We start from the raw sequence: 12,395 nt of genomic DNA on the forward strand, positions 1-12,395 counted from the left end.
ATTTTGGCGTTTAGGAAAATATCGGCACATTTAACATGTGTGTTTTTACGAAAATCGGGGAAAATAACAATCTTATAGTTAAATAATTTGAGATTTATAAAGAATCGGAATCGGTAATTGTATTGGAATCGGGAATTCAGCACGGAATCGGTTATTGTATCGGAATCGGAAAAAATATTGGAATCGTCTCATCACTAATATATATAGTTTCTGCAGAGGATGATGTATATTTTTGGGGAATTTTTTATGCTATCATCCGGGAATGATGTGATGGCTGCAGTGGTGGGTAGAAAGAAGCAGGATTATGTTAATTTTAAATGTGCTCTTGAGTTCTCTTTTGGGGGTTGGGTTGGAGAGAGTAATGTCCGTTTTGGGGTCAAAAAGTATGTGAAATTGTTTCATATATGTATTTAAATTACCCGTCTTAGTGTAGGTAAAATTATTTTAAATATGTGTTGTATATTACCCGTCCTTGCAAAGGTAAAATTATTTCATATACATGTTGTAAATTACCTACCCTAGGTAAGATACAATTATTTCATACGTGTAATAGCCGTCCTAGGTAGGTAAAATAATCTTTTGCTCGAAATAACAAATGATACATAGACATTAAAAATTCCTCTCTCCTAAGAATAACAAATATGTTCAAAATCAAATTCAATTTTCCCATTGTTTATACGGTCCTGAGCAACGCTGGGTAGCCCCACTAGTGTATATATAATTTCTCTTGATTATAGAATAAAAGATTAATTAGAAAACAATTCCTCGGTATACAGTATGGATTGTGTAGTTATTATTTCGTAGTAATTTGAGATATTAAAATTTAGACACCATGTTATGCTTATCTTTGTAAATTCAGTTTCTAAGTTAAAGATTTTTAAACATGCTAAAAAATGTTCAAAGCATTATATCAGACAATCAAGTGACCGAAATATATCTCCATAGAATCCCCCACCCGGATTTGAAGACTCTTGCAGCACAGGTGCCAGGCCTGTTATAGGAATAGTCTTGTTTTATACACGTTTGTTTGACCTTCTTCCTCGGCTCAATTTCTGAACACTACAATATTCGTATCCTTCTTGCTATATAAAAAAAAAAATAAAGCCATCAAGTTGTATCGGGTTCAGCTAGTCCAAAACGGCGCAGTGCATGGGGGTGTGAAGGTGTTACATACCAGAAGTGAACAGTCAGGTTGGGCCTCCATCACACATCGAAATTCCATATTTTTACAATGTGCACCTCGATATAATTCCGGGGCGGTTTCCGTACACGATTGCATACATCGAGCTTTCGCAAGATCATATCCCATTCTGCAAATAGGATTTTCTAGTCAGATTTCCAATCTGGAAATTCTACCACTCCCCCCCCACACTTACACAATTTTTTTTTTTTTTTTTAGATAAGGGTAGGGGGTGGATAGGAATAAGGGAGGTCATTATTTAAACTTATACCATACCATGTTTACCTCATGTCATTATACAATATTTAACTCATTCCATGTAATAGGACCGACATTTAAAATATATCAACAGCATATGGAGTTACAATATTTTTCTCCGTGCTACTAGCAGAAAGGAAGGCAACATCAACAGCTGAGTGAAGACATTTTGTCATGGGTACAATAAGCATACAGATTTTTTTTTTTTTTTTTTTTGCTTTTTACATATAGATGGAATTCTGGACAAAAACTGAAATTTAATGTGCAACCAGACACGACAGCAGCTGGGAAGTGACAGTGGCTAAGTGATTAAAGACACCCAGGTGTGCCAAGTTCGAATCCAGTTTGTTCCACAGAAACACTTTCACTTTGGAATATTGGCAATCTTCACATGGTCCCTCCCGTAAGTACCCAATGTTTTCTGAAAAGAATTCTAACTAGAAAGATATCAGGGAAGCGAATGGCAACAATAATCATCTGATTCATACAAAATTAGTGAATAGTGCTTAACAGCAACAAAAACATATCGACTTGTGATACTCCGTCAGTGTAAAGTGATCGAGTCTTTAGTATCTTGTTCATCTATATAGATATTAAACATGTTTGTCTGTCCGTCTGCTTGTCCACGTACTATTTGTAAGCTATAAAACCTAGGAACACACATGAAATTTGATAAGGATGATCATGTAACCATGCAAATTGCTGTAAAGATTCATTTACAAAGAAGGCATGAAACGCTCCATTTAAATAGTTTTTACCTTTTTTTTACCTTTTGAATATGAAAGAGATATAAAAAAAAAAAGAAGAAATTCCTTAAATGCATTATTCACTCATTCATTGCAGCATGATCATTACTTTAATTAAAAAAAAAAAAAACTAAACGTTTTCAATCTACTTCAAATAAATCTCGACGAAAACTTCTTGAATCAACGCTTGTTGCAAACTTAAACACAATTAAACAACGTGCAGGTTTCTACAACATATCACCTTAAACCAATAAACTCATATTAAAAGAACATAATTAAATTTTAGATACAGGTAACCTTATTTACACAACAGAAAATAATACCTATAATAAATTAATAATTAATCAATAAATAATAAAAGAAACATCTAATTTCAATTACACATCTAACATTTGAATTATAACAGCCATATTCATTCCAAAAAGAACAAAAACTGCATCATAGTCTTATCAAATCTCTTAGATGGTTTCAAAGGTTGTCAGAACCGAGGGTAATATTAGGGATAAGCTCCCCCTCCCTAAAAAATGCCCTCATGGTATGTATCTCAAATAGTTTCTGATAACCAAGTCCAGCTTCTGGCCTTCTTGTGTGCTACTAAGTCTTGTGTGCTACTAAGTCTGTGTGCTACTAAGTCTGGCGAAACTACTTATACTAACTGAGAGAAGATGCAAAGGCGTCTTAAAACTAGTCACTTTAGGCAGTAGGGGCTTGCCAATTTTAGATGATAGCTCACCTTGAAGAAAGCAGCTCTGATTCAAAACCTCTGCTGCCTCGCGGGATTACCCCATCAGGGGAAAGGCTAATGAAGCAAACCCCAATAGAAAATCCAGAGATGGAGTCCCTAAGGCGGTTTGACTTTATATTGTCATCACCAGCAACTCCTGCAGCACGGTTAGAGCCAAGCTGTATTGACTCTGTGTTTTCCTTGGATTCTCTGATTTTGTGAAGAGGGGGCATTGGGCTGCTGAATGAGGAAGAACTATCCTCCTATATCACCACGCCCAGGTTGTGTAGCTCCATTGCTACACCAGCGTCTCCTGAGATAAACAGTTGCTAACAACAAAGACATCCTTTTCACATGACAAACACAACAAGTATATCTTCAAATATTATACTGGTGTTTTATTTCCTTCATCCTGAGGAAGTCTTGAAATAAAGTCGAAATGTTGATGCATGTATAATTTGGCTTGTTCCTTTTTCATCTCTCCATCACATTGGAACATTATTATTATTTCCATAATTTTCATCATATCTATATATCTATCCATCCATCCATCTATCTATCTATCTATCTATCTATCTATCTATGTCTTATTTTGTTTATTATATTCATATTTTATATTATTTTATTTGAATTTTGAATTTTATTTTTGAATTTATTTTGAACAAATTTTTTGAACATTTTTCTAATCGCATTTTTCTTTTATTGTTGGCTCTTCTTTAGTGTTCCCCATTATTTTCAAAATGGTCTATTATTTATTTATTTTTTTTTGTACTATTACATATATACTTACATATATACTACCCCTCCCCTATTTACCCATATATGCTGTACCTACTTTTAATTACTATTTACCATTTGATTCTATTCCTTCATTCTCATTTTATATCTATATGTCATTAAGCCAGTTTTTTTTTTTATATATATATTTGCATTTTTTTTTTAAATTACATTTTCACCCCAAACAAGGCATATTGCCACTTTAATGTAGGGAGTTACTATCAGGGACATAAGTTACAGGGGTACTATGTGGGGAGTTGGGCAGCAAGATGTCGGTTTACATTACACTTGAACTTCTGCATGTCAGTACAGTTGGGGAGGCAGGAACCCGAAAGGGAATTCCAAAGTCTAGTAGTTCTGGGGAAGAAACTACTGGAGTAGAAGGCTCTCTTACATCTAGAGATCTCTACTGTGAAGGGGTGGTATTTTGCTGCTTGTCGGGTTTGTCGGGGGGTATTTATGTCGAGGGGGCGCAAGTGCTTGCAGTTGCATAATCCTGGCCCTTCTGATGAGAAACATTTAGCTTCGAAATGCCATAGTCTAAAGAGGTTTTCTAAAAAGATTTTAAATTTACGAAAATGCATATTTTTAAGTTTAAATTGTCTTTGTCGTCTGTCTTTTTTGACTGTTCAGCAACCTGACTGAGAGAGAGAAGAGTACCCAAGCCACATCAGTTCCAGTCTGGAGAGCGGAGCAGACATTATCCTTAGCCTTTTGGCGGAGTATGGTTATATGATAGGAGGTTTAAATTAAAAATTAAAATGAGTTTATTGCATCTCAGGTAACACTGGTTAGATATAGATGGTAAATTATAAAATAAAATAAATATTTTAAGTTTGTCGTCCATTTTTCATGAGGGTCCAACAATCTGGCCAAGAGAGAGAGAGAAGCGTACTTGAACCACATCATCAGCTCCAGCCTAAGGAGCAGAGATTGTTCTTGGTCTTTTAGGGTAGTTGGGGTATATGACAGAAGGCTGAAGAATTCAGCATCCTAAATGCAATCGAAAACAAGGACGAGGATAACAGTCAAGGAAACTTGTGGAATTTAGACTGGAAGCGTTATGAGGAGAGAGGGAGACAGGAATATAAAATACACAAGTGATCAAGAGATGTAAAACAGTAACAAAAAAAAAAACAACTCCAGTGAACAATGACAAAAAATAAAAACAATAACAAATAATACATACACACACAAAAAACAAAACAAAACAAAACAAGTGTCAGTTAGTTTTTCTTTTTTTTTTTTTTTCTTTTTGTGCCAGAATAACTGAAACAAAGATTCTAGAGATCAAATGGAACGGTCGAACGACCAACCAAGAAGTCAGAGACTGCACTAGCCAACAGCTGGTATCGTTAACAATCTATAAATGACATCTAGATTATATTATTTATTTTATCATGTGATATTATTTTCTTCCAGCCAGGTGCGCGTCCATGTGAAGTGCACCTACTTCTATCGAATAACCTTTACAGTACACCTGGCTTTGTTACTTAACAAAATATCGCTAGAGAAATGATTTACCCTGATGCTCACCATATGAACGCATATTTACGTTTTATTCAGCTCATACGAAGTTTTGATATATCAAAGTTAAAATAATATAAGTTTTATAATGAGGTAAATATTGAAAATCAATATGGTAATAAAAAGACAAAAAGAAATGACTCTCCATCCCATAATTTTAACATATTGTTTTGTTTTTCTAAAGAAACAATGTAATAAGGTATGTATGCATATGTGTGTGTATATATGTGTGTGTATATATATATACACACACACAGATACATACATAGATTATATATATATATATATATATGTACATAACCTATATGTATAATAAAAATATAATATTTAATATTATTGTTTGCTCCTCTTAATAGTGTTGAGCTTTTCTTATGTTGATAAGTTTTGCTTTGTTAAAGATTTACTCTTTGATAACATAATTTTATATATATATATATATATATATATATATATATATATATATATGTTTATATTTATGTGTGTATATGCATGTTTATATTTATGTATGTATATGTATGCTTATATTTATGTATGTATATGTATGCTTATATTTATGTATGTATATGTATGCTTATATATATGTGTATATGTATGTTTATATATTTATATATATATATGTGTGTGTGTATATATATATATATATATATATATATATATATATATATATACAAACATTGTTAAAGAAAGAGAGCTTTTGTTTATTTTTTTAAATTTTTCTGATGATGGTTTTTGTGTATAGATCAAAGGTATTAATAAATGTTCCATAGTTAGATTTTTCTCTTCGAAGCATGTTGCGAATGAATTTTTTTTTTTTGCTTTTCGTCTTTCATCAAGATATCGTCAGGAGAATGTGTAAGGTTGGTTGTGCTGACGGGCGGATGGTGATTAGTAGTAGTAGTAGTAGTAGGAGGAGGAACGGTTGATGCATGCAAGGCCGTTTTTGCGCAGTGGGGAAGGAATGAGTGTCCGGTTTTTTAGGTAAGGGCACGGTCAGTTAGGGGGAGAGAGTTACGATAGGCATTTTAAAATGTTGGAGCTAGATCGGAATGAAACCATAATTAGGACAGGTTAGGATATATATATATATATATATATATATATATATATATATATATATATATATATATATATCCGTATGTATGTATGTGTGTGTGCACGCATGTGTTAATTTTCTACTTTCTATTATAATTATCTGTACTGCAAAAGTCACTTTGTGTGTAAGTTCCTTCCTCATAAGTTCTGAAACAGCTGAGCTTATTGTTTTTACAAATTTCACACAAAGTTAATTTATATGTCTGGCAGTGTTCTTAGATATGTTTTGTACAGAAATTAACCCGATAAGTATCGAAAATCAAAAAAAATCCAACCCTAAAAATACGTTACACCTGCCAAGGAAGATAATTCTCAGCAAATCAAGAAAAATTCAATTCTCAGCAAATCGTTTTTTTTTTAAAAAAAAACAGAACCATATCGAATGATTTCCTGTTCAAGCCCGAGTGTACCTCACCATTTTATTCTAATTTTTTCTCATTAATAAATTCAATTTACAATAAAAGAAGAGGTATCATTTAAAATTGTTGCAAATCATTTCTTCGTTTGTATATTCTAAAACTAAACATTAATCAGAAATTACTTTTCGAGGGCGTTCATCATCAATCCCAAATATCAGATGACGTGATAGTGTAAACAAACACAGATGGAATTTTATGACATTTTTTTGTTATTTTTTTTTTATTTAACAATTTTTTTTACACCAGGCAAATTATTCCTCATAATATATAATAATCAACAGAAGATTGATTCTATGATAATACTATTAATAATAATAATACGCAACTTGATAAATTAAAATATCATGTTTTAAGCATATTGTATGACAAGGCAATGCCAGGCGGCCAGCTAGTCATCAATGCAAATAACATCTAGGTTGTACTCGGACATATCCTAAGATTGGCCCCAAGAGAGATTTGATTGCAATGGGGATGAGCTGGAAGGATGCTGTGGATCTGGTTTCAGATCAAAAACGATGGCATACTTTGACTGCCTCATGTATTGCAATAGGGTGATCGAACTACTAAGAAGTCCGCACTAACCAATAGGTGATACCATCAATAATCTGCAAACCATGATTAGGTTAGCTTGAACATACCCCAAGATTGACATCCAGATGATTCCTACTACTACTACTACTTCTACTACTACTACTACTGCTACTACTACTCATACACTCACACACACACATATTTATATATAAGCTATATAATGCAGTTGAATTTCAAAAGTTGAATCTAAATAACATTTAAACTGACAAATCAATGTTTGATTCTGCCTAGCCAATTTTTTTTTTATCTGTTGACGTTGTACCATGTTGTTTGCAATAAAATAATAAAACACAGGTTTTACTAATTACGTACGGCAAATTAGGGCACGACAAGGCACAAAAAGTGGCTCCTGCTAATGTTTAAATCAAAGACCTCAAGTTGATGAAGATCTTCCGTTCACAATGGCCAGATCTCATATCCAAAGAGAAGAATTGTTCTAAACATGGCATAGTAGATTCGCAACTTCATGGATAGTCTTATCTGTTCACAAGACCAAAGTCGTTTTTGGAGACGGACAAAGGAGGTTCTAGCCAGATCGATAAGAGTGTTGACTTCATCTTTCGATTGGCCAGTGGTTACAAAATTGGCACCAAGATATTTGATGGTTTTGACCTCCTCAGTGAGGAGTATAGTCATCGAACTACAAAGAACCAAGTCTCACAAATAGAAAATAATTGTGTATATGTGGAGACACATTAGTCTGAGTTTCATGGATAGCAAACACACAGACACAATGCACAACACTTTCAGTTTCGAGACATATACGATTATCGCCCCTGTTGCATGTTTCAGCCTATAGGTAGCGATATCAACTTTCTTTTTCTCTCTCTCTTCTTTCCGTTTATCCCCGGGTAACACACAACCAGGGATGACATGCGCAACATATTGACAGAGATCAAAAACATGCATGTGCGCATGCACACATATGTATTTTTCATCAAAAGCTGTTGTCTGTAAAAAATGTATAAATATTCAGGTCTTTAAATAAATTTTATTATTAAATTAATTGTATATCCATATAAACTCGGTATCTATTTTCATTAATTTATGTTGTTGAACACGCAAGCAAGCATACTGCAACATGGAGAGAACTTGAATGCCTACTAGACACTGTCCTCGAGTGTCTAAGATTTCTCTGTACAGGGGTTTGTCAGAACAATCTGGCATGAGGATACTTTTTCCTAAAAGTAAACCCTGACCAAATATTCAAAATCACATAGTATTCGCTGCCCAAATAAGATCTCCTCACTACGGCTACCCCACAGATTTTTCGAGGAATGGTGTACCTTCTCCAAGTGATCTTACCTCAAGTAATAGCACAAAGCTGGATACTCCACCAGACTAGATAAATTTTTGTCCTGGAATCCAGTAAGACCAAGAGACTAAAATAAAAGATATACTACAACGTATGAAACTGGTTAATTGGGGAGAGGGAAGTTATGTTCTCAATTTCTTTACTAACTCAGTGCTTGAGAGATAAAGAACTTTAATGGAACATTCGAATATCACTGTATTTCATATTAGACTTCAAGTGTTTGCCCCAGGTAGTGGGCCCCTTGATTTCTGAGAACTTCGACTGAAGTAAAATAAAACAGATCAGATGTTTACCTTAAAAAACTTATAAAAACACCATTTTGGACAACTTACATGTGTCTAAGGTCTCTCTGTACAGGAGTTTGTCAGAACAACCTGGCATGAGGATACTTTTTCCATAGAAGTAAATCCTAACCAAATATTCAAAATCACATAGTATTCACTGCCCAAATAAGATCTCACTATGGCTAACTCACATTAGCTTTTAGGAGGAATGGTGCACCTTCTCCAAGTGATGTTACCTCAAGTAATAGCACAAAGCTGGATACTCCACCAAACTAGATAAATTCTTGTCCTGGAATCCAGTAAGACCAAGAGACCAAAATAAAAGATATACTACAACATATAAAAATGGTTAACTGGGGAGAGGGAAATTATCTTCTGAACTTCTTTACTAACTCAGTGCTGGAGAGATAAAGAACTTAAATGGAACATTCGAATATCTATGTATTTCATATAGACTTCAAGTGTTTGCCCCAGGTTGTGGGCACCTTGATTTCTGAGAACTTCGACTGAAGTAAAATAAAACAAAAAAACAACATATATATATATATATATATATATATATATATATATATATATATATATATATATATATATAACTGTAGCCATCGCTTTATTGCAGATTAGTAAAATATCAATATTTCACTAAATATATGTCACAAAAAAAAAAAAAAATTGTGTAATCCAAAATTGTATTCCAATTCATGTGATATTCACAGTTATTACATGTTCTTCTTCATCAAGAATTTCCACTGTCCATCGCTTTATTGCAGGTCTCTTAAAATGCTGTATTAGGGCAAAAATACAATGTCTAATCATGAAAACTTTACTTTTTATTATATTTTTCTGTGAAAGAATAATAAACAAAAGCACATCCTAGGTGCTAAGCCTCAAATAAATGAATTATTTATCGCCATATCCACCATTTTTTAAAAATAACTTCAAACAACCTTTTGTCCACTGAAGAAGTCAATTGTACACTCTGAAAAGGAGTTATAGTTCTGGTGACATCAACTACTTTCCTCCACCTCCTTTGAAGTAAATTGCTCTCTTCTCTCATAAACTCCTCTTTTTAATATTGACCAGAGATGTTCAATGAGGTCAAGATCCGGTGAATATGGTGGCCAGCTCATGAGGGTTTCTCCAAAGAATTCCATAGACTCAAGGAAGGCTGCAGTCACCCTAGCAGAATGGGATGGTGCATTGTCATGCATAAAAATCATCTGAAAGCGACGTGACAATGGTAGGTCATCTAGCCAGGGTGATAAATGTTTATCCAAAAAACCGTGTACGCATTGCTGGTAAGTTTTACACCCTCTGGAACTTGGAATGGTCCAACCAACTTATCCCCAATGATTTCTGCCCAGAACACGATGCTTCCACCTCCTGGGGATGAACTATGTAAGGGGTTGGAGTTCTGTTTGAGTTCCAAACTTTGGCCCATCCATCTGGACCGTCAACAGTAGCACGAGTCTCATCTGTAAATAGGACACATTGGAAATTCATTTTCATGTAATTATGTGCCCAAGCCAATCGTTTTTACCCATGTTGTTTGCTCAATGGAGGCCTTGGAATAGTTTTGATGTTCCTTGCCATCTCATTCAACACATTCCATCGGGCCTGCCTGGATCTTGGAGCGATTCCAGCTCTTGCAAAAATGGAAGCACTGGTGCTGTTTGGATTTCAGTTGACTTTCCTACGAATTTTCCAAATATCACAATGTAAAAGGCTTCTTATCCTTATTGTGCCCTTAAATGCCATTATCCTCTTTGGATTTGGTGTTGGGGTTAATGATGAATGAAGCCAAAGTTCTTGGGTCCCTTTCCAGCTACATAGCTAAATCTTTCCTTTTCAATAACCGTTAATCGCTCCGTTTTTTGGCATTTTAAAAGACCTGCGATGAACAGTATAAATTACTTGATGATAAATAAAATGTCATAACATCGTGAATATCGCATGGATTTGAACACATTTTTGGGAAATGACTAACCTTGAAACAGTCATTTGATGATACAATTTTCATCTTTTGTGACGTATATTTAGTGAAATATTGATATTTTACTAATCTGCAATAAAGCGATTGATGCAGTTATATATATATATATATATATATATATATATATATATATATATATATATATATATATATAATGAATGACAAAAGTCTATATTCCAAAGTTCATGATGTTGACCATCTTACAATTTATTCTTTTAATTCAGTTGACATTTACAATTCTTGACAGTATCTGTTTTGAAGTACAAAATCAATCACTTAATTATTATATCAATCAGTGAATCTATTTTGCCCTTAACTCATCAGAAGAAATAGCAACAATCAATTCGTCAAAAGGAAATAAAGTGATTTTTGACATGATTAAAATCCGAAAATTGGAAGAGAAGCTGTAAATACCTTATAATATGTTTCCATTATGCCATTTTGAATTGTGCTACAAAACAGACACTGTCAAGAATTGTAAATGTCAACTGAATTAAAGGAATAAATTGTAAGATGGTCAACATCATGAACTTTGGAATATAGACTTTTGTCATTCATTCATTATATTGCTCCATAATTACATTGAACTTCTTAAATAAGGATTGGTATATATTATAAGGAAATAAAGTATTTTCCACAGAAATATATATATATATATATATATATATATATATATATATTTGAGCAACCTGCGATCCTTACGCCAGGGACAACAAGAAACATTCACAACAAAATCTTGCTCTATAAAATATGCTAAAATTCTTTGAATTTTTCAGTTATAGATTTTCGTCTTGACACAAGAGGAAGGCCACTGCTGAACCTGACTGGATTAATACTACTATTTTTACATGGAATTCTTTTACACCTTACTGTTTACTCATACAAAGTTGTTTAGGCTATATCTCTTGACATGCTAGTTTTTAGAATCAGCTGTTGACTTGACTTGCTAAAAAATATCAAGGATTGAGGTAAGTGCAGTCTGAAAATGCGGGTCATTAACTTATTAATTTGGTAGTTCCTTGATTCTTTGACTTTTATTATTAATTTAGAATGGCATGACCAGATGAAAATGAATTTTGTTTTTTTAGTCGACAAAAAATATCCACACGTACACAGGACACAAAACTACAAAGAAAAAAAAATGTATGAATTTATTAAACCTCTTTGGGGATTTTCCTTAAGGCGGTTCTGCATTTATACCTCCCTTGGGAGAGAAGCAATTAGGGATTCAGAATCACTTCCATTGTTGAAACACTAGTTGATACATGTAAACTGTTTCTAATATTTACATATATATATATATAAAATCAAGAAGTAAAAATTAAGCTTAGAAGCCAAAAAGCTTCTGTAAACTTAGCGTGAATATAAATATTGAAACAAAAATGTAGTAGGCAAAAAAAAAAATAAATAAATAAATGTTCTGTCAGCAACAGTACAACTTCAAAATAGTCAATATCGCCCACCTCCAGAAGAGAGGGAATTCCTGTCC

General features: G+C 33.4%; 1 protein-coding gene across 4 annotated transcripts in view; it reads right to left on the bottom strand.

Moving 5' to 3' along the window:
• Window positions 1-12,395, bottom strand: part of LOC145266539 (PDZ and LIM domain protein 1-like) — a 200,352-nt gene that overhangs the window by 56,820 nt on the left and 131,137 nt on the right. The window contains exon 6 of one of the 4 annotated variants that reach the window (XR_013864739.1): window positions 1,175-1,310. The exons of the other annotated variants lie outside the window; for them this stretch is intronic. The gene's annotated coding sequence lies outside the window, so the exon portion shown is untranslated. The remainder of the gene's footprint in view (window positions 1-1,174; window positions 1,311-12,395) is intronic. 4 annotated transcript variants of the gene reach the window in all.

This window comes from Euprymna scolopes, chromosome 41 (genome assembly GCF_053919585.1).
Source record: "Euprymna scolopes isolate OS-2025 chromosome 41, ASM5391958v1, whole genome shotgun sequence".
In the NCBI taxonomy this organism is placed as follows: Eukaryota; Metazoa; Mollusca; class Cephalopoda; order Sepiida; family Sepiolidae; genus Euprymna; species Euprymna scolopes.